General features: G+C 39.4%; 1 protein-coding gene and 1 long non-coding RNA gene across 2 annotated transcripts in view; one reads left to right on the top strand and one right to left on the bottom strand.

Annotated features, from left to right (window-relative positions):
• The window catches only part of LOC308087214 (NACHT, LRR and PYD domains-containing protein 3-like), a 126955-nt gene that overhangs the window by 14882 nt on the left and 87351 nt on the right, over positions 1–24722 (top strand). The window lies entirely within an intron of this gene.
• LOC308087307 lies at positions 20065–24112 on the bottom strand. The gene is made up of 3 exons (XR_013933312.1): positions 24007–24112; positions 22502–22698; positions 20065–20640 (listed from the first exon to the last, which is right to left on the bottom strand). It is a non-coding gene; the product is annotated as an uncharacterized lncRNA (long non-coding RNA).

The following is a 24722-nucleotide window of genomic DNA, read 5'->3' as shown; positions in this document are numbered from 1 at the left end:
ACAACTATGACAATAGCAAATTACAGGCTAAATAATGACCACCTGGCTATAATTTATATGCTGTCATACAACAGTTTAATAAATCAGACTTAAAGGTGCTGTAAGTGGTATTTTGTTTGGTTAAAACTATGTTTCTTTGTTAAAAAGTTAAGGCTTTATATTCTGATAGTAATCATTGAGTGTTTGTTCAGTAACAGGGGTCTCCTTGCCTCTCCAGCTCTTTAATATACATAACAAAATGTTCAGGTGGGTTACACATTTCATCCAATCAGGAGAGAGTACCCATTTATCAGCTTTTGTCTGCTCATTTTGTTGAGTCATCACGTCCAATTTCACTTGTTTATCCTGTATCCTGTATCAGTCCTCTCTCCTGATTGGATGAAATTGTTGTAATGACCTGAACATATATTGTGTTCATTAAAGAGCTGACAGAGACATGGAGACTCCTGTTACTGAACAAACACTCTATAACAATGATTACTATCACAACATAGAGCAACTGTATGTAACACTTACTTTAATAATATCACTCACAACTTTAATAAGTGCATTGTGGTGGATGAACTTGGCTGAGCACCGAAGGGAAGAAGAGAAACATCTTAGAAATGAATATTGTCACTTCTGGGCAGAAACCTTGTATCTCCATGTTTCAACTTGTTTATGTTTTGTTTTGTTTCATGAATTAATGCTACTTAGTCGTATGACAGTGTCGCTCAATAAGAGTTTTTGTAATATTTTGAAGGTGAAAGTGGTTTAGTGTGCCTGTGGATTTTATAAATATAAACCAATGAAAAGTATTACCAAGATTATGACCAAGAGATTCATGCCCTCGCAAGTAGCAAAATTCTACTATTTTAGCTTTTTTTTAAAGAAGTGGTTAAGTGTGTGTGGGTTTTATAAATATTGAGCCAATGAAAAGTATTGGTGGTCTTGTGACTAAATAACAACTATATTGGATCCATTGGAAACACATGTTTGTCCTCCATTTCCTGAAAAGTAACAGTTTTGGAAGGTTTGCACCTGACAGCGCCGATAAGGAACTAAACAGACTTCTTTCAGAAATAGAACATTAGTTTATCAAACTCCACATCTCTTCATCTGTATTGCAGAGGTCACTTTCTCAAAGCACAATAATAAATAGGCTGGCCAAACAAAACAAGAACAAAGTCAAAGTAAATCCCATGTTTCTGCAATTTCTACAAAATACAATGTTTAGGAATGCAGTCAATAGTATTCTGTCAATAGCAGAGGCATGTCAGCAAATCAACAAGTACGCGGAGCACCCCACATGTGGAGAAATACATAGAATGGCCTTAAAGGAGAACTTCACCCATCTTTAACCTTATTCATATAATTGGTCCTCAGTGGTGGAAAAAGTACTCAAATGTTTTACTTAAGTAAAAGTATCAATACTCCAATTTAGAAGTTACAAGAAAAGTCCGGAATTCAAAATTTACTTGAGTAAAAGTACAAAAGTATTGGTATCGAAATGTACCTAAAGTATCACAAGTAAAAGTACTAAAATGTTTGAAAATAGCAGATTTACAAGCTCACAACGCGTCGCAATGCGATGCGTTGTGAGCTTGTAGATCGGCTATTTTCAAATAGCCTAGGTATAAAATAGGGCTAAAGTGGTTAATGAATGTTTTATAATCTAATCATTTATATCTAGAAAGTAACTAGTCATTAAAGTTTTCAAATAATTGTAGTGGAGTAAAAGTACAATATTTGCCTCTGAGATGTAGTGGAGTAGAAGTAAAAGTATAGACAATTGGAAATACTCCAGTAAAGTAAAAGTACCTCAAAATTGTACTCAAGTACAGTACTTGAGTAAATGTACTTAGTAACTTTACACCACTGGTCCTCACTAATGCTCATTCTAAGCACCATGTCTGTCTACTCACTCTGTGTCTCATTGGTGGGCTGGGGACACTTCAGAAACCTGCCTACCAGTGACATCATCGATGGGGATTCCAAGTTAATCAAACTATACAGCCTTTCTGTAAAGTTAGCATACTGAGATAGAAGCCATTAATTCAACTGGTAGGCAGGTTTCTGAACTGTCCACAGTTGGCACAGAAATGGTGCCATCTCATAATGAGCATTAGTGAGGACCAATTATATGAAGATACGGCTGAAAATGGGTGAAGTGGTCCTTTAATCCGCTGAAATGTTACGTAAAGCATTGCTAGTTTTTATGCCACTATAAAATGCGAGGCGGGAACTTTTCTGTGTGCTTTGACTCTTTATTTATACTTTGTTGTACGATGGGAGCATAAAACCATACCCAACATAACACACATAATTTCCTACAGCTTTATCTCTGCATTGTTATTAAAAAAATGTCATTTGTCACCAAATGGTGTCATGGAGCTCTTCCATTAATGGTGTGGTCGACACACAGACAGAGAAGTTACTGCTACAAGATAAGGCATCATACACTAAACATAAAATGACACCAACTAGGCTCTATGTACAGGACATTGTGTCTCTTCCTTACTTCCTTCACAGGCCTTACCACTTAAACTAATTAAGGCTCTGATCCATTTAGTGTAGCACAGTGGTTCTCAAACGTTTTAATTTCAAGGACCCCCATAACTCTGAGAGTGTACAAATGGTGAGTGTACAAGTGTTCCATTTGTACACTCTCAGAGTTACACACCCGTTAGGGACAATTTGGAACCCCCTCAAGTAACCATGAGGGTCCCTGGACCACACTTTGAGACCCACTGGTGTAGCAGAGTGTTTCCAGTGAGCCGACATGCACAATATCAACACCCTGACTCTGTCTGACCAGAATGGAACAGAGACTTCATTAGTATCATTGGTAACACCTGTGAAGGAAGTAAGGAAGAGGCCCAATTTCTTTCCAATATGGCTGCTGTGCATAGAGCCCATCGCTTTGCGGTGTGTAACGGGATTCAGACGCACGTAATTCATCGCAAAACGGTAGGGATGGGACCATATGAAAAGTTCATGTCACGATTATTGTGTCCGAAATAATATTGATTAAAGATTAAAGACGCGTTAATCAGCATATGATTTAAACTCTTAAAATGCAATTTTTGTCACTTGTACCCCAGTGAAAATTGCAGGTCTACAGACTCATAACTTGTTGTGTTGCCGCGTGTTGTGAGCTTGTAGACCCGATATGTTTGGTGTATATAGATTTGGTGTAGGGATTTTAAAAGAAAAACAGTCCAAGTACAGAGTCAACAGACCGGCAAAAACAAATTGATCCCAGTGTATGACGGAGGGCAATTTCACCATGATTAAAAATATCTGCGATACGATTTTATTGCAATAAATGATAATGAGGATTATCGTACACAGCGCGTTCAGAAAAGGCAAGCAACATACTATGGGGTTTATAAATTAGGCTTATCAGTCAACGTCACTGTGGTTTAGGGCTGGGCAATATATCAATATTATATATAGACATCATTATATTAAACTAAATCGTCTGGGATGTTGGTTAAAGCAATATTGTTATGCTGATATTACCATTATCGATATTGAGGTATGTGCGAAAACAATATCACAATAATAGATTTTCTCCATATTGCCCAGCCCTAGTGGCTACTGTATATGTTTGTGATAATAAATGCACATTTAAATTTAAAACAAAAGTTAAAAAATAAACAAAATACAAAATGTGACGGACCAATGTTCATTTGGAAAAAGTGATTTTCAGCTGCTTATCTTAGGCTATGTTCACACTGTCAGCCCAAATCAGATGTTTGGTCTATCCATATTAGAATCATATTGGTTTTATTAAGCAAAAATAAAACAAATGGAAACAGATTTTTGCTAAATCATATTTGAAGCACATTACTAGCTGGTTTGAAACGTGATTCAAATGTGATTTCTATAAATGTGTCTCAGTCTGGACACTCCCACTCTGAATCGCGATTTATACTTTGTTGCTTGCCGAAAGCAGCTGATGTACAAGCTCACAACGAGGCATTGAGAGCTTGTAGATCGCCCATTGGTCGCCGTTTTCGGCGAGTGACACAGTAGCATGACAAGAGCATTACTCACGCCTATGTTTTTACATGGTTACCACGGCAACCGTTGCAGATAGGTGGACGATGTGTGAATACACACATCGTATCACTTGTGAATAACAGTCTAGAGACAGTCCTGCTGCGTTCACACTGGCAGGAACTAAAGCTACACAGTGACCAGGTATGGTCAGCTACAGCACATGTTCAAGTCCCCGTTGGTTCTAGCCACCGTCCTACAAAAACTAGGGTCAAGAAGGGCTGTTATGCAGTGGTGGAAAGTAACTAAGTACATTCACTCAAGTACTGTACTTAAGTACAATTTTGAGGTATTTGTTCTTTACTTTAGTATTTCCAATTTCCAATACTTTTACTTGTACTGCAGTACAACTCAGAGGCAATTTTGTATACTTTTACTCCACTACAATTATTTGAAATCTTTACTTACTAGTTACTTTTTGGATTTGGATTTTGATTACAAAACATACATTAACCACTTCAGCCCTATACATTTCGGCCATTTGAGAATAGCCGATCTACAAGCTCAAAATGCATCGCATCGTGACGCATCGTGAGCTTGTAGATCCGCTATTTTCAAAAGATGTTTATACATTTGAAAACTTGAAATGGGACATTCTGCATAATGAGTACTTTTACTTTTGGTACTTGAAGCACATTTTGATGCCAATACTTTTTTACTTTTACCCGAGTACATTTTGAATACCGGACTTTTACTCGTAACGGAGTATTTCTATATTGCAGTATTGATACTTTTTTACTTGAGTAAAAAAATTGAGTACTTTTTCCACCACTGCTATTATTCATTACATCAGGGGTCCTCAATGTCATTTGGGGCCAAAGACCCCTTAGCAGAGAGAGAAGCAGGGACCTACACTACTATTGTATTAAATGATGCTTCATAGACTTGTTTGACAGCATTATCATCAGTGTTGTGTAAATGGATCTTTTTTTTGGTTTGTTTGCTTGTTTACACATTATGTTTGCCATGAATATGTTAATGAGTGTTTTCAGACCACTTTAACCACTTCTTAAACCCTCAATACTTAGTAAACTTGACTTTTGGCTTTGTACTTGGTTTGCTCGTTTTCTAAACTCTACACCAAACCTCTTTGCAGCAAAATAGCCGATCTACAAGCTCAGGAATTGTAGATCGATAGCAAGGCCGGCCCTAGGATTTTCGTGGCCCTAAGCAAGATTTTTTTGGGTGCCCCCCCCCAAACACCCCCATTATAAAATCATTGTCATTTTTTATTACATACGGAAAAAATAATGCTAGTTGTTGGATAGGAGATAAATGACATAATTACAATTTGAAAGTAATTATCTGATCGATAGAGCTTGTGGATTTTCGGCGAATGTTCCCCCCAGAATAGGGATTCTAGGGTTCAGAATCAGAATCAGGTTTATTGTCACATCACAGGCTTTACAAAGTGAAAAAGTGGGTGAAATGTGTTTGTGTACATCGTTTCCATCGTCAGGTTATTTCCATAGGAAAGAAGAGGGGGAGGAAGAAGGGGGAGGGGGGGGAGATCAAACAAGAGAACGAAAAAAACAAACAAGTTATCTACATATTTACACTAGTAGCCTACCTGAGATATAAGATATGAAAAAGGTGCGTGAGCATAGCAGCAATGTATACTGTACATGATTGTTACGTTCCACTATGGTTGCTACTGTGGTTTTGTCCTGTCTATCTCTCCCCTCTGTCACTCACTACAGGTCTGAAGTCACCAACCCATCAGCTGTCAATCAAACTGTTACCTGGCCCCACCTTCATCCAATCACCACCATCTGCTGCCTATAAAAGGCTGGGTTCCACCTCTGTTCATTCTCTCACCAACATTTCACCTGAATGCATCTACATTCCCAGAGCTAACCATAGCAGCCCAGAAAGTGTTCTACAGTTAAACCTGCTTTGTGTATGCCGCTGCCTTGGGACAGGAAAGACAGAGGCCTCTGTACATAGCCATCACGTACTGTAGGAAGAACAGTGTTAAGCACACTAGGTAAGGGGTGTTTGCCACCTATGTATTTTGACACTGGTCATTGTTAGTGTAGTTTAAGGTAGGCAGACTTTTGTTTTGTACTAGTTACAATTTAGTTAGGTAGTTGAGCTGTCTTTTGTTCCCTAGCTGTTTTGTTTGTTATTTTGGCAACACCCGAGTCCCCTGGTAGTGGCTTACTTTTGTTTTGGTTAAACCTTATGCCCTGTGCATACTGAAATGTACATATTGTAAATAACACTGCTTGAAGAGTAAAAGCACACAGCACCTTTTGCTCAAACCATTGTGTGGCCTCCATTATTTGCACACCTTTGCTCAACAACCTGTTTTCCATCCTTGTGTTACAAACCCAAACCTAGACCCTAAAGGGTTTTCGTAACAATGATATACTTATGGACGTTAGGTTAGTCATTTCATGGGAATGCACCTGCCTACTTGGCAGCAATGCTTCCTAAGTACCCTTAGATCCTCTAGCGCTGGTCTCCTACAGATTCTGGAGGCTAATACAATAAAATATGGACAACAGCTTTTAGCTATTATGGTCCCATGCTTTGTGGCCGGGGGTCGGGGATCTGAGGGTCTCTGAATCTGTGGACATTTTTTTTTTAAATCTTAAAACGCATCTTTTTAGCATTGCTTTTACTTAGATTGCTACATTTCTATTCCTGTTTTACTATTTTTAATGTTATTATTTTTAAATGCATTTATATGCATCTCTGCTTTTTATTGTTTGCCTTGTCTTGAACTTTCTTTTCTCTTCCTGTGAAGAACATTGAACTGCACTTGTTGTCTGAATTGTGCCGTATAAATAAAGCTTGATTGATTGAGAGTTGTCAACATTGCTCCGAAGCATCTTTGTCACTGAACAGTGTTTGACATGCCTCAACCAGCTAGAGAGTGTGTGTGTGTGTGTGTGTGTGTGTGTGTGAGAAAAATTATGGTAAACAAGATATAACCTGTACTTGTCCCACCACCAACTAACACCAAAATGCACCAAATGCTTAATTTAGGTGATGACATACTGGAGGCACACATGGAAGTATAAGTCCTGTATTCAACATTTTTACTTGAGTAAAAGTACACAACTAGTACCAAAAGTAATCATTATTTTCCAAATCTTTCAAAAACAGCAGATCTACAAGCTCACAATGCATCACAATGCGAAGTGTTAATGCCCTACTTCGTCACACAAAAACAACAAAAGTAGCCGATCTTCAAGCTCAAAGCGCGTCTCAATGCTGTGACACATTATAGTTATTTTTTTAAACCTGCACCTGAGCCCACTTTGGGGTGGATGTACTGTACACACCAGTTCACCTTTGTACAAACTATGGGTGCGTTCGGATAAGCGCACCGGGAGAGCACTCACGTATTGGTTTGTGTTGGACCAGTGAGCTCAGTGTCTTATATCCAAACGCACCCTTAGTCTCAGTACCATTGAAGACTGACCACTACATGCTCTGTGCTCATCACCAGTGGCCAATCAAAGAGGAACCTTATCATGACAACCTGCAAAAAGTTCAAGTCAATGTTGCCACAGTTTTATATTTCAACAGAGCCTCTTTAGAAATCAAATAAGGCAGAAACATTGACACTTTCTTCACACACAAACACACACTTTCCATTCTTTCTACTCATGATGAAGAAATTGCGTCAAAATACTAAAACGTCATTATTTTTAAAGTATAAATGTAACTAAATAAATAAAATTGAAACTAAAACTAACACTACAACTACTAAAATGGAAGTAAAACTCAGCCAACTTGCAAATCTACTTTCAAAACTAAACTGAAATTCAACCAAAAAAAATTTCTTTCTACACTTCTTCCCACTTTGCTGGGAAGAAGTGTTTTGAAACACATAACATGACATCAAATCGCAGTGTTTAACTGAAAACAAGTCTGATTACATTTGATTTGGCGCCATTTAAATGCAAAACATAGTTTTTAGATTAAACGTGACAGTAAGCCAAAATGAATGCATTCCACCTGGAGTTTAATATATAGTTATATAATCATATCAGTTACCTTCAAATTTTCAATATAATATTCAATCAATCAATCAATCAAAAAATCAAAGCAGAAACAACACAAATGAACCACAGACTCATATCTGACAGAATCCTTTCTCAGGAGTCAGTAAAAACTGTGTTCATTTTGTTGACTTAACGGCAAATGTTTCTTTGACTACCTTTTTTCACTGACAAAAACTACATAAAAACACAAAAAGTAAGCTTAATCACAAAGCATTTAGTCAATTTAAACAAATAAAATCTTTGTTTTAAATACTAGGGAGGGACTAGTGGAGAAGAGATCCAGTATAATAATTAAGACGAGTCATTTTATGCTTGGTAGCACGAGGGTGTCACGGTCCTAAAATAGCTATAAGCTCACAACGTGTCGAGCTTGTTTCGGGCATAATGACTGTATAACGACACCAGCAAGGCTTGCTAAAATAATGTATTGTCGACTAAATCAACTGTAGATATTTAGTCAACAAAAAACTAGGCTAAATCTAAAACATTTCAGATGACTAAAATATTACTGAAACTAAATGGAGTTGTATTCAAATGACTATGACTAAAACAACAGAAACATTTGCTGTCAAAGTCAACACTGCTCCAAAGTTGTTATCTGGCAGCACAATGTCTGTCCTGGCTATCAGGTGACTCTCACTACATGTCAACATACCTCACATAACCTCCCTGGGGCCCATACTCTGACAGCAAAAGAACGCTACACAGAAAACACAAGGGATTAACTCCAGATTTCCATTGTCTGGAAAAAAATTTAAGGCTAACAAAAATGATAATCCATTACATGACATGAAGTCATTTTGGACTTGAACTCATACTGTGCATGCAGGACCTTTCGTATTGACGGCATGAGAGCTGATGTCCCTGATTGTTTCTCTCTCTCAAACCTCCGCCTAAAATATGTGTCTAAACGAATTTAACCTATAGAGCAGGGGTTCCCAACCTTTCTGATACCAGGGACCGGCTGCCAGTTCTGGAAAATTTCGCGGACCGGCAAGGAAATATATGTAACATATATATGTCACATATATGTGATGGGTGGGCTACAATTACATCTAGACACATATTACACACTGCCAGTTGGGGCTAAATTATTGATGTAAGAAAGACACGGTCTGAGAGTGTATAACAGACTTTTACTCCAACAGTATGAAAATACAAAAGATGTAGGCCTACAACTGATGCAGAGACACAAGCCACAATCGCGAACAACACCACAACATTTACCGCTGTCGGTAGGCCCGGCGAGGATAAGCTTTGACACGCTCATGTCAATACAGTCTGTCTTGCAACGTCACATACTGCAAGCAATACCAATAGCAAAAAAATACAACACAGCTTAAAAGCAGAGAGACGACACACTCGCCAATACAAACAACATTGCATAGTAGTAGTAATTAGTGATTTGACATCACGTTGAAAAACAGTATTGCAACATCAAATCATTGCATAGTAGTAGTAATTAATTAGTGATTTGACATCACGTTGAAAAACAGTATAGCAACATCACATCATTGCATAGTAGTAGTAATTAATTAGTGATTTGACATCACGTTGAAAAACAGTATAGCAACATCAAATCATTGCATAGTAGTAGTAATTAATTAGTGATTTGACATCACGTTGAAAAACAGTATTGCAACATCACATCATTGCACAGTAGTAATGAATTAGTGATTTGACATCAAAACAGTATAGCAACATCACATCATTGCATAGTAGTAGTAATTAATTAGTGATTTGACATCACGTTGAAAAACAGTATTGCAACATCACATACACAGGCAGGCAGGAACAACTTTGGTCATAATAATAACTCACCACTAGTGGGAGACCTGAGCCTGCTTCCCCGATACAAGCAGTTCGTAGCGTGGTGTGATGGAGGTCAAAGACAAACGAAGTGTATTTGTACAATCCAATCGGCTTCTAAACTTGGTCTTGGTGGCTGTCATGGCTGAAAAGCCAGCCTCACACAAGTACGTAGACGGGAAAGGTAACAAGGTCTTTAGCGCTAGTGTGGATAGTTCGGGGTATTCCGTCTTCACTTTAATCCAGAAGGATGGGACAGAATGCGACGTGAAAAAAGTTTTTAATCCTCCGTCATTCTTTAGCTCCAGCAGTTTGTCCTCTTGTTCAATTGTTAGAGTTGACGCGTCGGAAGCAAAGGGATCACGTATCCATTCATTCCCAGTCCTCGGGTCCTTTTCTGGGGGGAAATAGCGCTGGAACTCCGCTGACAGCGAACGTAGGTGGTTGCTCAGCAGTTTCGATAGGGGTCTGCGTTGTCTTTCTCCCACGCACTCAGCAAATGTATGGAACATATCATAGACACCTTTGTCAACTCGTTTTGCCCATGAATCTAATTTGGATTTAAAAGCAGACACTTTGTCGGCCACTTTAAAGACTGTTGTCATTTTCCCCTGGAGCGACAGATTCAGTTCGTTCAGATGTGTAAATATATCACACAAATACCCCAGTTTTGCAACCCAGTCTTCATCTGCGAAGTGCTTGGCCAGGTCAGAGCCCTTCTCGTTAAGAAACACCTGCAGCGGCTGTCGTAGTTCATACACTCTGTTAAGGGCCTTACCCCTGGATAGCCATCGAACCTCTGTGTGTAGAAGGAGCCGCTTGTGGTCTGCATCCATCTCTTCACACATTTGCTCAAATAAACGTGTGTTAAGCGCGTGCGCTTTTATGAAGTTGATTACCTTGATCACTTCACTCAATACACTGTTCAACTCGGGGGACATTTTTTTACTTGCCAGCATCTCCCGATGAATGATGCAGTGAGTGGCTTCACAATTCGGGGCAACCTGCTTCAGTCTAGTTGTGAAGCCAGACAGGCGGCCAGTCATCGCCGCAGCACCGTCAGTGCACACACCAACACAGAAAGCCCAGTCCAGTTTATCAGTAGCATATTCATGCAAGGCTTTGAAGATTTCTTCTCCAGTCGTTTTTGTTGGGAGTGACAAAACACACAGTGCATCCTCTTGCAAGTCATCTTTATATATATAGCGGACATAAGCAAGTAATATTGCCTTATTTTCCACGTCAGTTGACTCATCAACTTGAATAGCATACCATGGAGATGCACGAATCCTTTCAAATAACTGCGTCTCAACATCCTCAGCCATGTCATCAATTCTCCTTTTTACTGTGTTATCAGAGAGAGGAATTTGCCCAACTTTCTTAGCAAAAGATTCCCCAAACATTTCTCGACAAATGTCCTTTGTGGATGGAAGTATCAAGCTCTCTCCAATGTCGAAAGGCTTCTTTAATTTAGCAATTCTATTTGCCACCAAATATGAGCATTTCAAAGCAGTTACATTGACTGAAGTTGTCTTTTTAATTGTCTGCTGCTGGCTTATTTGTCCTCGTTTTTTTTCCTCAAAGAATGCCACTGTCTTATCTTTGTGTTCCGGGTGATTTTTTTGGAGGTGACGACTCAAGTTTGATGGCTTCATAGCTGAATTAGCCAACGTATTCCCGCATAACACACACAATGGCTCCGGGGCATCTTCGTCACCTGTTGCGGTGAAGCCGTATTGGATGTAGGAGCTGTTATATTTGCGATTGAATGTGGACTTTTTCTTTTTCTTAGCTCCTTCATCCTCTTTTTCGCCTTCATTTGGCCTTTTATCTGCCTTGGTGGGCCCAGTGAAGAAGTGTGTTAGTGTTGACTGCTTTTGCATCTTTTTTGATAATTACTCCAACTATTATGATAATGCATTGTGGTCAGTCGCAGACAGTGTTGCCAGAGATTGAGAGAGAAATAAGCAACCAGGTCTAAGAAAAACAAGCCCAAAAGAAGCGGCCAGCCGGCCACATACTTTAAACCTGGGCTACATGGGCTATTCAAAAAAAACTTCAACCTACTAATATTTACAAGCAACTAAACTCTCTGTTGGTTACTCTGCTAAGGCGAGGCGTGCCACTGACACGTGTGGCGATATTTTGAGTTTTAAGTCGCTTATAATAAACGGACATGTCAACACTGGTCTGGCGCTGTTAAGTGACGTTACGGAGCACGCGTCGGGCGGAGAACAGATCTACAAGCTAAACAGCTGTAAACAACGCCCCCTGATGCAATGCGTTGTGAGCTTGCAGATCTGTTCTTTCTACTACCCTGCTGCTGAAGAAATTATACCTCAGTGCGCTTGGGTGCCGCCTCGCGCAGCGAAAATAATGGATCTAAGTCTACAAGTACTATTTGTTTTGATCAAATATATTTGTATCGTTTGTGATATGTTAATGATAGATGCGCAGCTGGGTTGAAATTGTTATTGGGCTTTGTTTAAAATAATAACTTTAATGATTTAAAAAAAAAAAAAAAACACACAAAACCCAAATTCCCTAAATTCCTGGGTGTCTTCTCACGGACCGGCGGGATATGTCCCGCGGACCGGCACCGGTCCGCGGACCGGTGGTTGGGAACCTCTGCTATAGAGCACCGAAGTCCTGACGTCACTCGTTCATCCCCAGGTTTGCGGAAGTAATTTCTCTATGGAGAATAACATTGGGTCATCTTAGAATCGTCTCATATAAGAATTGTGGTCCAAAAATAAACACCGCGTGTCGGCGTTATTGTCAGGGAGGAGGTTCTGTATCATTTATGATAGTCAGTCACTTATATTTGATACAGTCTGTTTCTGGCGAAAATGTAACTAATTCGGCGGAAGTAACATTAGCGTTTTCTCACCGTCAGTTGATGCTTCATATCCATAAGAGTCAACCCGCCGGGGTCATGTGTTTATTTTTGGAACACAGTTCTTATTTGACGCGATATTCAATACGTCTATGGGATTCAGAACGGGGGTGGAAAACTGCAAACCAGGTAGACAAACAAAGGATGTGTAAATGACGTCAGACTTCGGCGGTCTATGAAGACCTGAAGCCAATTTCAAGACTATTTGAAATAGACTATTCACGCTACGTTGTTTTTACCCACGGTCCAATCCGATGAGTTGAAAACTGGCCTTCTGTGGTAGTAGCGACACGATTATTAACTGGGGCGAATATTCATTGATAATAGCAGATTTACAAGCTCACAAGGCCATTGTGAGCGTAATATTATTATTATTTAGCACAGACTGACAATATTCACTTGACCAAGTCTCAGGCATTTCCGATTTCCACTCTCCCAGGTGTTCTGTCTCATCCTGACCGCTGGAGCAAGAGGATGCACTGCACGCACGCACACACAAACGCGCGCGCACGCGCACTCATTCACGCGTGCATAAAACATACAAAAATACAATATGAATTTTAACCACTTCAGCCTTATTTAGTGAAAATAGCCAAAGTACAAGCTGACGTACATGACAGCGCGTTGGAGCTTGTAGATTGATCTACATTTAGAAAATGCAACAAAAAAAAGAGGGGGGGGACTAATTTGGATGGGAGACCACCTGTGTCATAAATCTTGTTGTTGGTGACTGTGACTTCACATTTGCCAGTATTATTTCATTTAATTTAATTTAATTTCATTTCTTTTCATTTTTATTTATTCCATTTATGGTCTTACATAGTAGGCCTACATTTGAATATATGAGGTTTCCACCTAACAGCAGATAATGTATTCAGTTATTGTGTGTCATAATAGATTAAGTAATAACAATAGGTAAAAATGTGGCATGTTATTAAAGTACACAACATAGGAATGCTTGGCTAATGACAAGTAGCTAGTTTCACATTACTGCCTCTTTACCAAGTAATTACTTTATTTCTGTTATTACATTTTAATTTACATTTGCGTAGTGTATTTGAGATAAAAAGTGATATGTATACTTACTTTAGTAAAAGAAAAGCAGGAAAAAATATAGTTGTGAGGGCAGCATAGGCTTCAGTCTCCATCTTTTACGCAGGAAGGAAGTGTTTGCATTCTGGAATTATTTTTTTTTTACCAGAACAGTTGAAATTGTAGGTATTTTTTTTACCAGAACAGTTGAAATTGTAGGTGATCAAATTGGAGCTGATCAGCTTTTTGGGCAACAGTTGCCTGTTGCCCAAAAAAACTGTTGCCCTGTGTCTCATCATGTTGCTCGTTGATGATGATGTCGTCTGTTGATGTTGCTGGAAAAAGTGCTACGTGTATCGAGGCCTTAAGTCTCAGTACCATTGAAGACTGACCACTACATGCTCTGTGCTCATCACCAGTAGCCAATCAAAGAGGAACCTTATTATGACAACCTGCAAAAAGCTCAAGTCAATGTTGCCACAGTTTTATATTTCAACATAGCCTCTTTAGAAATCAAATAAGGCAGAAACATTAACACTTTCTTCACACACAAACACACACTTTCCATTCTTTCTACTCATGATGAAGAAATTGCGTCAAAATACTAAAACGTCATTATTTTTAAAGTATAAATGTAACTAAATAAATAAAATTGAAACTAAAACTAACACTACAACTACTAAAATGGAAGTAAAACTCAGCCAACTTGCAAATCTACTTTCAAAACTAATTAAAACTAAAAGTTTCTTTCTACACTTCTTCCCACTTTTTTGGGAAGAAGTGTTTTGAAACACATAAAATGACATCAAATCGCAGTGTTTAACTGAAAACAAGTCTGATTACATTTGATTTGGCACCATTTAAATGCAAAACATAGTTTTTAGATTAAACGTGACAGTAAGCCAAAATGAATGCATTCCACCTGGAGTTTAATGTATAGTTATATAATCATATCAGTTACCTTCAAATTGTCAATATAATATTCAATCAATCAATCAATCAATCAATCAATCAATCAATCAAAGCAGAAACAACACAAATGAACCACAGACTCATATCTGACAGAATCTTTTCTCAGGAGTCAGTAAAAACTGTGTTCATTTTGTTGACTGTTAACAGCAAATGTTTCTTTGACTACCTTTTTTCACTGACGAAAACTACATAAAAACACAATAAAAAGTAAGCTTAACAATCACAAAATATTTAGTCAATTTAAACAAATACAATCTTTGTCTTAAATACTAGGGAGGGACTAGTGGAGAAGAGATCCAGTATAATAATTAAGACAAGTCATTTTATGCTTGGTAGCACGAGGGTGTCACGGTCCTAAAATAGCTATAAGCTCACAACGTGTCGAGCTTGTTTCGGGCATAATGACGGTATAACGACGCCAGCAAGGCTTGCTAAAATAATGTATTGTCGACTAAATCAACTGTAGATATTTAGTCAACACAAAACTAGGCTAAATCTAAAACATTTCAGATGACTAAAATATGACTGAAACTAAATGGAATTGTATCCAAATGACTATGACTAAAACAACAGAAACATTTGCTGTCAAAGTCAACACTGCTCCAAAGTTGTTATCTGGCAGCACAGTGTCTGTCCTATCAGGTGACTCTCACTACATGTCAACATACCTCACATAACCTCCCTGGGGCCCATACTCTGACAGCAAAAGAACGCTACACAGAAAACACAAGGGATTAACTCCAGACTTTCATTGTCTGGATTTTTTTTTAAGGCTAACAAAAATGATAATCCATTACATGACATGAGGTCATTTTGGACTTGAACTCATACTGTGCATGCAGGACCTTTTCGTATTGACGGCATGAGAGCTGATGTCCCTGATTGTTTCTCTCTCTCAAACCTCCGCCTAAAATATTTCAAGACTATTTGAATTAGACTATTCACGTTATGTTGTTTTTACCCACGGTCCAATCCGATGAGTTGAAAACTGGCCTTCTGTGGTAGTAGCGACACGATTATTAACTGGGGCGAATATTCATTGAAAATAGCAGATTTACAAGCTCACAAGGCCATTGTGAGCGTATTATTATTTAGCACAGACAGACTATATTCACTTAACCAAGTCTCAGGCATTTCCAATTTCCACTCTCCCAGGTGTTCTGTCTCATCCTGACCGCTGGAGCAAGAGGATGCACTGCACGCACACACAAACGCGCGCACGCGCACGCGCACTCATTCACGCGCGCAAAAAACATACAAAAATACAATATGAATTTTAACCACTTCAGCCTTATTTAGTGAAAATAGCCAATGTACAAGCTGACGTACATGACAGCGCGTTGGAGCTTGTAGATTGATCTACATTTAGAAAATGCAACAAAAAAAAGAGGGGGGGGACTAATTTGGATGGGAGACCACCTGTGTCATAAATCTTGTTGTTGGTGACTGTGACTTCACATTTGCCAGTATTATTTCATTTAATTTAATTTCATTTCTTTTCATTTTTATTTATTCCATTTATGGTTTTACATAGTAGGCCTACATGAATACATTCACTAACTTCCATTCTTTCTTTCTGTCTTTCATATTCCACAAATGAAAAGGAGCAAGAGGAAGACAACTGTGATCCAGTTTTGTGATCTCTGGTTGAGTCTTGGTAAAGTCAATTATGTTCCAGTTCCAGTTAAGCTAGCATTGTCAGTTTTCTCCACATGCTTAAGCATTTACAGGTCATACAGGCTGTCCAGTTCCCAGGTTGAATGCATATATACCGCCACTGAGATGGACAAAGAATGGCTCATGGCTCCAGGTGGTTACATTTGTACATTGTTTGAGTTAAATTCATTCTTACTAGACCGTCGCCCTTCGGGCGTGTGTGTGTGTGTGTGTGTGTGTGTGTGTGTGTGTGTGTGTGTGTGTGTGTGTGTGTGTGTGTGTGTGTGTGAAAAATAATGGTAAATAAGATATAACCTGTTATCCTACTTGTCCCTCCACTTAAAACCACAAATCACAGCAGAGTGACATGCTAGTTGACACTCACTGACTTATAATCACTGCCTTGTCCGACACGTTGGATGAGCCAAACCTGACTCTCTATCCACATTCTATAGCAATGCGTGTGTGTGCGCGTGCGTGCGTGCGTGCGTGTATGCATGCGTGTGTACTAGTGTTTGTGTGTGTGTTATCAGCTTTAACAACTTAAACCCTATGCACTTGACCGGGGTCCCCCAAGGGTTTGTACTCGGCCCCCTCACACCCCTCCCCCTCTTCACCGAATCACTTAGCAACAGATAGGCCTACTATACTAGCGTTGCAACGTGTAGATCTGCTATTTTCACGGAATCATTTTAATTGAATGTTCATATTACACATAATTCAGAAGACAGACAGACAGACAGACAGACAGACAGACAGACAGACAGACAGACAGACAGACAGACAGACAGACAGACAGACAGACATCATATCACTTTCTGTCAAAATAAATTGTGATGTGTGTACATGTCTGACTGTACATGGGTCAAAGACGTATAAGGTTTTCTAGGTATTACTTTTTTTTAACAACAATTACAATTCCCTAAAATATAATATAATTTAATAATAATAATAATAATGGATTTTATTTATAACGCACTTTACATTTACAAGAAATCTCAAAGTGCTTACAGAAGGAAAATGCATAAAAACAAACATCACACCAATCAATAAAAGAAAACAGCAACTAAGAAACTGAAACAAAACAATTAAAACTGGGGGCATAAAGCCTAGAGGTAAAACCAGCAAAAAAAAATATGCTTTGCTAAAAATGTAGGTCTTTAATCCTCTCTTAAAGCAGTCGACCGACTGTGGTGCTCTCAGGTGGACAGGGAGGGCGTTCCACAGTTCAGGGGCGACCGAGCAGAAAGCCCGGTCGCCCATGGTGCGTAGATTGGCCTTGCGGGTGTTGAGGAGGTTGGTGTTTGAAGAGCGGAGGTCGCGGGTCGAGGGTTGTAGGGAGACTAGGTCCTTGAGGTATGAGGGAGCGTTGCCGTGGATGCACTGATGTGTCAACAGGGATATTTTGTATTGGGTCCGGAAAGCAACGGGAAGCCAGTGGAGTGAACGGAGGATGGGTGTGATGTGCTCATGTTTGCGCACTCTCATCAGGACCCTTGCAGCGCTGTTCTGAATATACTGGAGCCTTTGAAGGCTCTTGCTAGGGATCCCGATGAGAAGTGCGTTGCAATAGTCCAACCTGGAGGAGACAAAGGCGTGGACGAGCTTTTCTGAATCTGCTAGCGTGAGTGTGGGACAGAGTTTTGAAATGTTTCTGAGGTGAAAGAAGGATGTTTTGCATAGGTATTTGACGTGGGCCTCGAAGTTAAGGTGAGGGTCTATTTTTACTCCCAGGTTTGTGACAACCGGTGAGAGGGGGAGGTCCTGTCCAGAGAAGGTGATGCTGGTTATGGGGGATGTTTTTGTTTATGTTTATGTTCATTGGAGCGACCACGACGAGCGCAGTGACATCTTGAGAGACATATGACGGCCGGAGAGACGGCGACCCGGGGTGGAGAGGGTTTGGCAGCCCAATTAACCACTTCTTCTGTGAGGAAGAACCCAAAAGCTGCAGAGTGCAGACTGTACACACACACACACACACACACACACACACACACACACACACACACACACACACACACACACACACACACACACACACACACACACACACACACGGAAGGACAGACAGGGTCTAAAACATACTCTCTCGCCATGCCTTTTGGCCTGGTGGAGACAATAAATGCCCCAGTCACCTCTCAATGACAGGATTATTACACAATGACTCTGAAAAGACCTTTAGAGCTGTGTTTGTGTCTGAAGTGAACACGACCAGCAGAGGGTTACTTTGGAGGAGGTGGGCTATTGGCTGCCCACCCAATCAGAAGTTAGAAATGCTATAGTGGCATTTTCTTTTTCAATGCATGAACAATTCATGTTTTTCTTAACTTGTGATTATGTGGGCTATAGATGCACATCTGGGTGGGCTGAGCCCACCCCTACAGCCGGCACGGGGAGGGAGCGCTCGTTTTGGCTCACCTATCAACCTTCCATCTACCTTCCAACCAGTGGTGGAAAAAGTACTCAAATGTTGTACTTCAGTAAAAGTATCAATACTGCAATGTAGAAGTACTCTGTTGCAAGTAAAAGTCAGGAATTCAAAATTGACTTGAGTAAAAGTACAAAAGTATTGGTATCAAAATGTACTTAAAGTACCAAAAGTAAAAGTACTAAAATGTTTGAAAATAGCTGATCTACAAGCTCACAACGCATCGTGATGCGACACGTTGTGAGCTTGTAGATCGGCTATTTTCAAATGGCCTATGTATAAAATAGGCCTAATGTGTTTAATGTGTGTTTTGTAATATAATGATTTATATCTGCAAAGTAACTAGTAACTAATTGTATCAAATCAAATAATTGTAGTGGAGGAAAAGTACAATATTTGCCTTTGAGATGTAGCGGGGTAGAATTAGTAAAAACAAAATCCTCAAAAGTGTACTTAAGTACAGTACTTGAGTAAATGTATATAGCTACTTTACACCACCGCTTCCAACTCTTGTCACCTTGTGTGCGAGTCAGCATTCCTGAGCCAATAATGTGATGACCGGCGGAGTTGACCCGCATGTGAGCCGGTCATCACATTATTGGCTTAGGAATGTGACATGTGCGTGCGTGTGTGTGTGGTCATTCTGATCTGGTCATAATAAAACACAAAAGCTTTAATTACAAAATGGTCTCATTAGTTTCAGCAAGAACCCTGCTGAAAAAACCAGCTTAGACCAGCCTAAGCTGGACCAGCTGGTTTTAGCTGGTCTTGGTGGTTGACCACCTTAAGGTGTGTTTTGGACGTCCAAAACACACCTTAAGCTGGTCTTGGTGGTTGACCAGCTTAAGGTGGTAGGTTTTGCTGGTTTAAACTGGTAGCTGGTTTAAGCTGGTAGCTGGTATTTTTGATGGTTTAGCTGGTTTAAGCTGGTAGCTGGTTTAAGCTGGTAGCTGGTATTTATGATGGTTTAGCTGGTTTAAGCTGGTAGCTGGTTTAAGCTGGTTTAAGCTGCTATCTGGTATTTATGTGTATTCAAGTGTATTCTGATATGCAGTGACCAACTTTGCTGGAGAGGATGCATGATCATGGTGAATTTCAGCCAGGTGCCCACAGCACGTGGTATATTTAAAAAAAAACAGTAGCCTATATAAAAGTGAGCAAAATCCACAAAGGAATAAATAATCATGAATCAATTTAATAAATAACAATAATTTATTAAACTCTTATAAAAAACCTAAAAAACATTCAAATAACAAATAATTATGTAAATAAACAAATACATTCATAAACTTCAACCTGAGGAACACACACACACACACACACACACACACACACACACACACACACACACACACACACACACACACACACACACACACACACACACACACACACACACACACACACACACACACACAACACACACACACACACACACACACACAGTGTTCAAATGACTGGAAAAGAGTGAGAGAATATGAAAAATCTGACAGATCTGTCTTGATCACATGACTATGGAGATATTGTATACCGATTTGTGTGATGTTTGGAAAACATCTGCAAGAGTTGTAGCCAAAAATGTTTTTGCAAAAATCGGCCTGCTGGTGGCGCTATAACGCATTACCCCCATATCACCCCCCCCATACACAGACACACAATTTCTTGTCCTTTCTATTGATGTCCTGGATTTTTTTCTGAAATGTATCTCCCCATGGCCTTCTTCCTCTTTGTGAGATCTTCCCCATTAATGATCTGCCCCTCCAGCCACCAATGGAAACAGTCTGAAAGAAAACAAACAAGTACCCCCACCAATAAAACAAATATAATTAGCTTAGACATGCATGGGGTGAGTTGTATGAATTGTGATGTTTTGAGAATAACTTAAAGGGTCTACACCATGAAAATCACCTTTTTCTTGGTTTTTTGTATTTTTGGGGTCCCCAGTGTCTCTTGTACCCCAAAAAATGTATTTTTTTTTTAATTCAGTCATTCCTTCTCATTTCATGGATTTCCAGAATGGGCGTGTCTGAACAGGCGATCTCAGAATGGAAATGTTTCTGATGTCACAAACATTAATGATGGCAAACCCAATGTTAAATGAAAAGTGCCCGAATCGCTCCGAAACTTTTTCTACCCCCCCTAAGTGGGGGTCTACGAACAAATACTTCGGGCTCGGATTTTGGCTCCGCCCCCCGGAAGTGGGTGAAACAGGCACCTCAAACACTTGGTGGAATTGTTCAAAAATGTTCAAAGTGTTTTTTTTTCGATTTTGTATTTTTCTTAGATGCTTCTTTTTATGCAGAATTTTTCCTTTTTTTTTTTTTTTTTTTTTTAATTTTTTTTTAATATTTTTTTTTATTAACAGACAGAATTGCTCAGTAGCCCCCCCCCTGCCCAAGAGGACGTTTTGGTATTGCAGCTGAAAGTGCTGTATAAGCCAGAGACAATTGACTTGGGATGAGTATATCTGAGTGATGATTTAGGCTCAGAGGGACATACACCATATGATATTAAATATCAAATATTTTTTTTAAATTCATGGTGTAGATCCTTTAATGTAACTTAAACTTCACCCATTTTCAACCTTATCTTCATATAACTGGTCCTCGCTAATGTTCATTATACAATGGCAATATTTCTGTCTACTCGTTCAGAAACCTGCCTACCAGTGACATCACCAATGGAAATTCCAAGCTAATAGAAACTACAGTTTGTCTCTGCCTGGAAAGTTTGCATGCCAGAAGTAGAAGCCATTGTTCTTGCATTAATAATTAACAAATAAAAAAGTTAAAAATGTTGTTCAAAATGACCAAACCTGCCTACCGATGATGTCAAAGGTAGGCAGGTTTCTAAACTGTCCACGAACCATCAATGAAACACAGAGTGAGTAGACATAAATGGTGCCATCTTAAAATGTGTAATAGTGAGGACCACTTATATGAAGATGAATTGAAAATGGGGTGAAGTGGTTTTTTAAACCCCTGTTTCAGTTATGGAAAATGCATTTGAATGGAAAAGGTGGGTGGGCAGTGGGCAGGCAATAAGCCAGATGGCTACAATGGACAACAACAATTGGGGGGAAAAAGCTACCCCTGCCACACATGCATGTAGGGCTGCCACTATCAATTATTCTACACGATTATTCTATTGATAACTTTTTTGATCTACAAGCTCACAACGCGTCCAACAAGTTGCAAGCTTGTAGATCGGCATTTTTTTCAGCCCTAAAATCGATTATTTTATTACAATAGAGTATTTTCTTTTATGATTGATTAATAAGCTTAATAAGGCTTGCATAATAAACTAATAAGACTTGCATAATAAACTAATAATAGGCTTCTGTGCATGACTGTAGTTCTCTTTTCCAGAAGGTGACATTCCCATTTCCCGTTCAGTTTTTCATAGCTTCAGTTGATTGGCTCGGCAGCAGATATACATTGGAAACACCCAACATCTCTATATGTGTTTCTGGTTGAAATTGATGCCACTGAGACAACCAAATGAAGGTATGAACAGTAACGCTAACAGGAATTCCACCTTCTGGAAAAGAGAACTACAGTCATGCACAGAGCCAAAACAGATTGAATTATGAGATCAAGTCATAATGAAACCCCCCCCACCCCCACCCCTCAGTAAACATACCTCTGAGTCCTAGGGTCAGGAGGGTTTGACCTCGCCCTTGCTAGTGGGGCATTCTTTGTTTGTAAGGCTCGTGGTCTTCAGGTTCTTGTTCCCCAAATGGCAACAGGAAGCTCCTTCATGAACAGGGAGTCCTTGGTGTTTGCTGCCACCATCTTCCAGATCTCCTTTTGGAGCCACACACCAGAGCCAATGTGGACCTGAAACAGAAGAAAACAAGACATGTTTTAGAAATTAAAACACATTTTACCATGACATTTCCCAGACTTTCATTTTGGACAAAAGCAGGCACACTTCAAACAGAGTTTACTGTAAAGAAATGACATTTTCATGTCAAGGACCCCCAAATGTTGACCCCATTTGTAAAAGAGTTGGTGCCATGGACCTCCAATAGAGAAGATGTTAATTGTTGGATTAGATTTAGTACAGAATTCTACAACTGTCTATACTGTAGGTGGGGAGAGTTAAATTAATTATTATACAGTACATTGTCATTGGATTACATTCTAGCTGGTAATAACCCTTTATGCCTGGCATCCCTATTTTGTGCATGCCATAGGCAAAACTGGTCAAACTGTCAAAAATAGTTCAGAAATAGCTAAACATAGCTGATCTACAAGCTCACGATGCATCATGACACGTTGCCTATTTTTGAAATAGTGCTTTTGTGCTTAACTGTTTCTTATTTAGCTGGGGACACTGTGGAACCCCCTGGGGACCCTATTTTTAAGAACCACTGTCCTACACAGTATGTTTCTTCAATACCTCCTCACCGTTGGTGTCACAATCTGTATGTTAGAGTATGTTAATACAAATAATACTATATAACCTATACAATTGGGGTGGTTGTATTTCGTCTCCCTGCTCTCACCTAGACACAAACAGGATCTGACATGAATTTTGATCTCATGGTCAAGATTCAATGTATCACCTGAGCAAGCAGGCAGGCTCTATTAGCTCAATGGTAAAAGGTTACAGCACTTGAAGAAGAGGAAAGTTACATAGTGCAGCTTTAACCCATTAAGACCTGAGGCCGATTCTAAAAATGTTCTCTAAATCCTAAAAGTTTTTTTGAACATAAAAGGAAAAAGATTTGAGGTACAAATGTTCGCTTTAAAAAATATGTATTCAAAAATAGCATATCTACAAGCTCATAGCGCGCCACTCGGTGTCGCGCTATGAGCTTGTAGATCTGCTATTTTTGAATAGCCAAAGAAATCAAAAAAATTACACAGATGCGTTCCTGGTCTAAATGGGTTAAAGCAGGGGTCTCTCCATCTCTTTAATTAAGTAGACAATTCAGTTTCAAATTGTGTATGCCCACTTCTTTGTGTCATCACTTCCAATTGCACTTATTTATCCTGTATCCTGTATGAGTTCTGATTGGTTAAATTTGGTATTCCTGGACATGCATTTTCGGCTTACTAAATAGGTGGAGAGTCTGGGAGACCCCTGTTACTGAACAAGTAATGATTACTTTAATATTTAACAAAACAATATCACTTTACCTTCAAACTGTTTTCTTCTCTTTGTGGGAGGGGGGTGGCAAAACACATAATGGTTCTCTCTTCCTGGGTTCTTTTTTCTCTCTCTCTCACACACACACACACACACACACACACACACACACACACACACACACACACACACACACACACACACACACACACACACAGAGAGATAAGCGAATCATTAATGTTCAGAGTTCACGAGATAGGCTATTAAAACACTCTGTAGCTTCATCACTGAAAGCGTGTGTCCACACACACACACACACACACACACACACACACACACACACACACACACACACACACACACACACACACAGTACAGACAGTAGCCTATATCATAAATTATATTGTATATCCCACTATCATTTCTTGTAATTATTGTCTTAATACCTTTATCAAGACAAATTAAATAACTAAACAATGTGTCCTGACCATAGAGTTGGGTCATGATGACTTGTGATTGACTTAAAAAACATCCAGACATGCAGCCTACGCACTTCAATACAGTAATAGTAGGCTAAAAAGCCTACATAAATAGTATTTCTGTGTGTCAACACTCACCTAAAATGTCCGCCGCTTCTTCTTCTTTCTTTTATCTTCTCTGAAGCCGGTTTATAATTCTTTTGATGAATCCAAAGCAACACAATTTATCTAACTTTCTTTAGACAGTCTTCCCATCTTCCCGCTGCGTCGCGAGCCAATCTCTCGAG

Source organism: Gymnoscopelus braueri (assembly GCF_963280865.1).
Source record: "Gymnoscopelus braueri genome assembly, chromosome: 6".
NCBI classification, from domain to species: domain Eukaryota; kingdom Metazoa; phylum Chordata; class Actinopteri; order Myctophiformes; family Myctophidae; genus Gymnoscopelus; species Gymnoscopelus braueri.
This window is presented reverse-complemented; position numbering and strand designations above follow the sequence as displayed.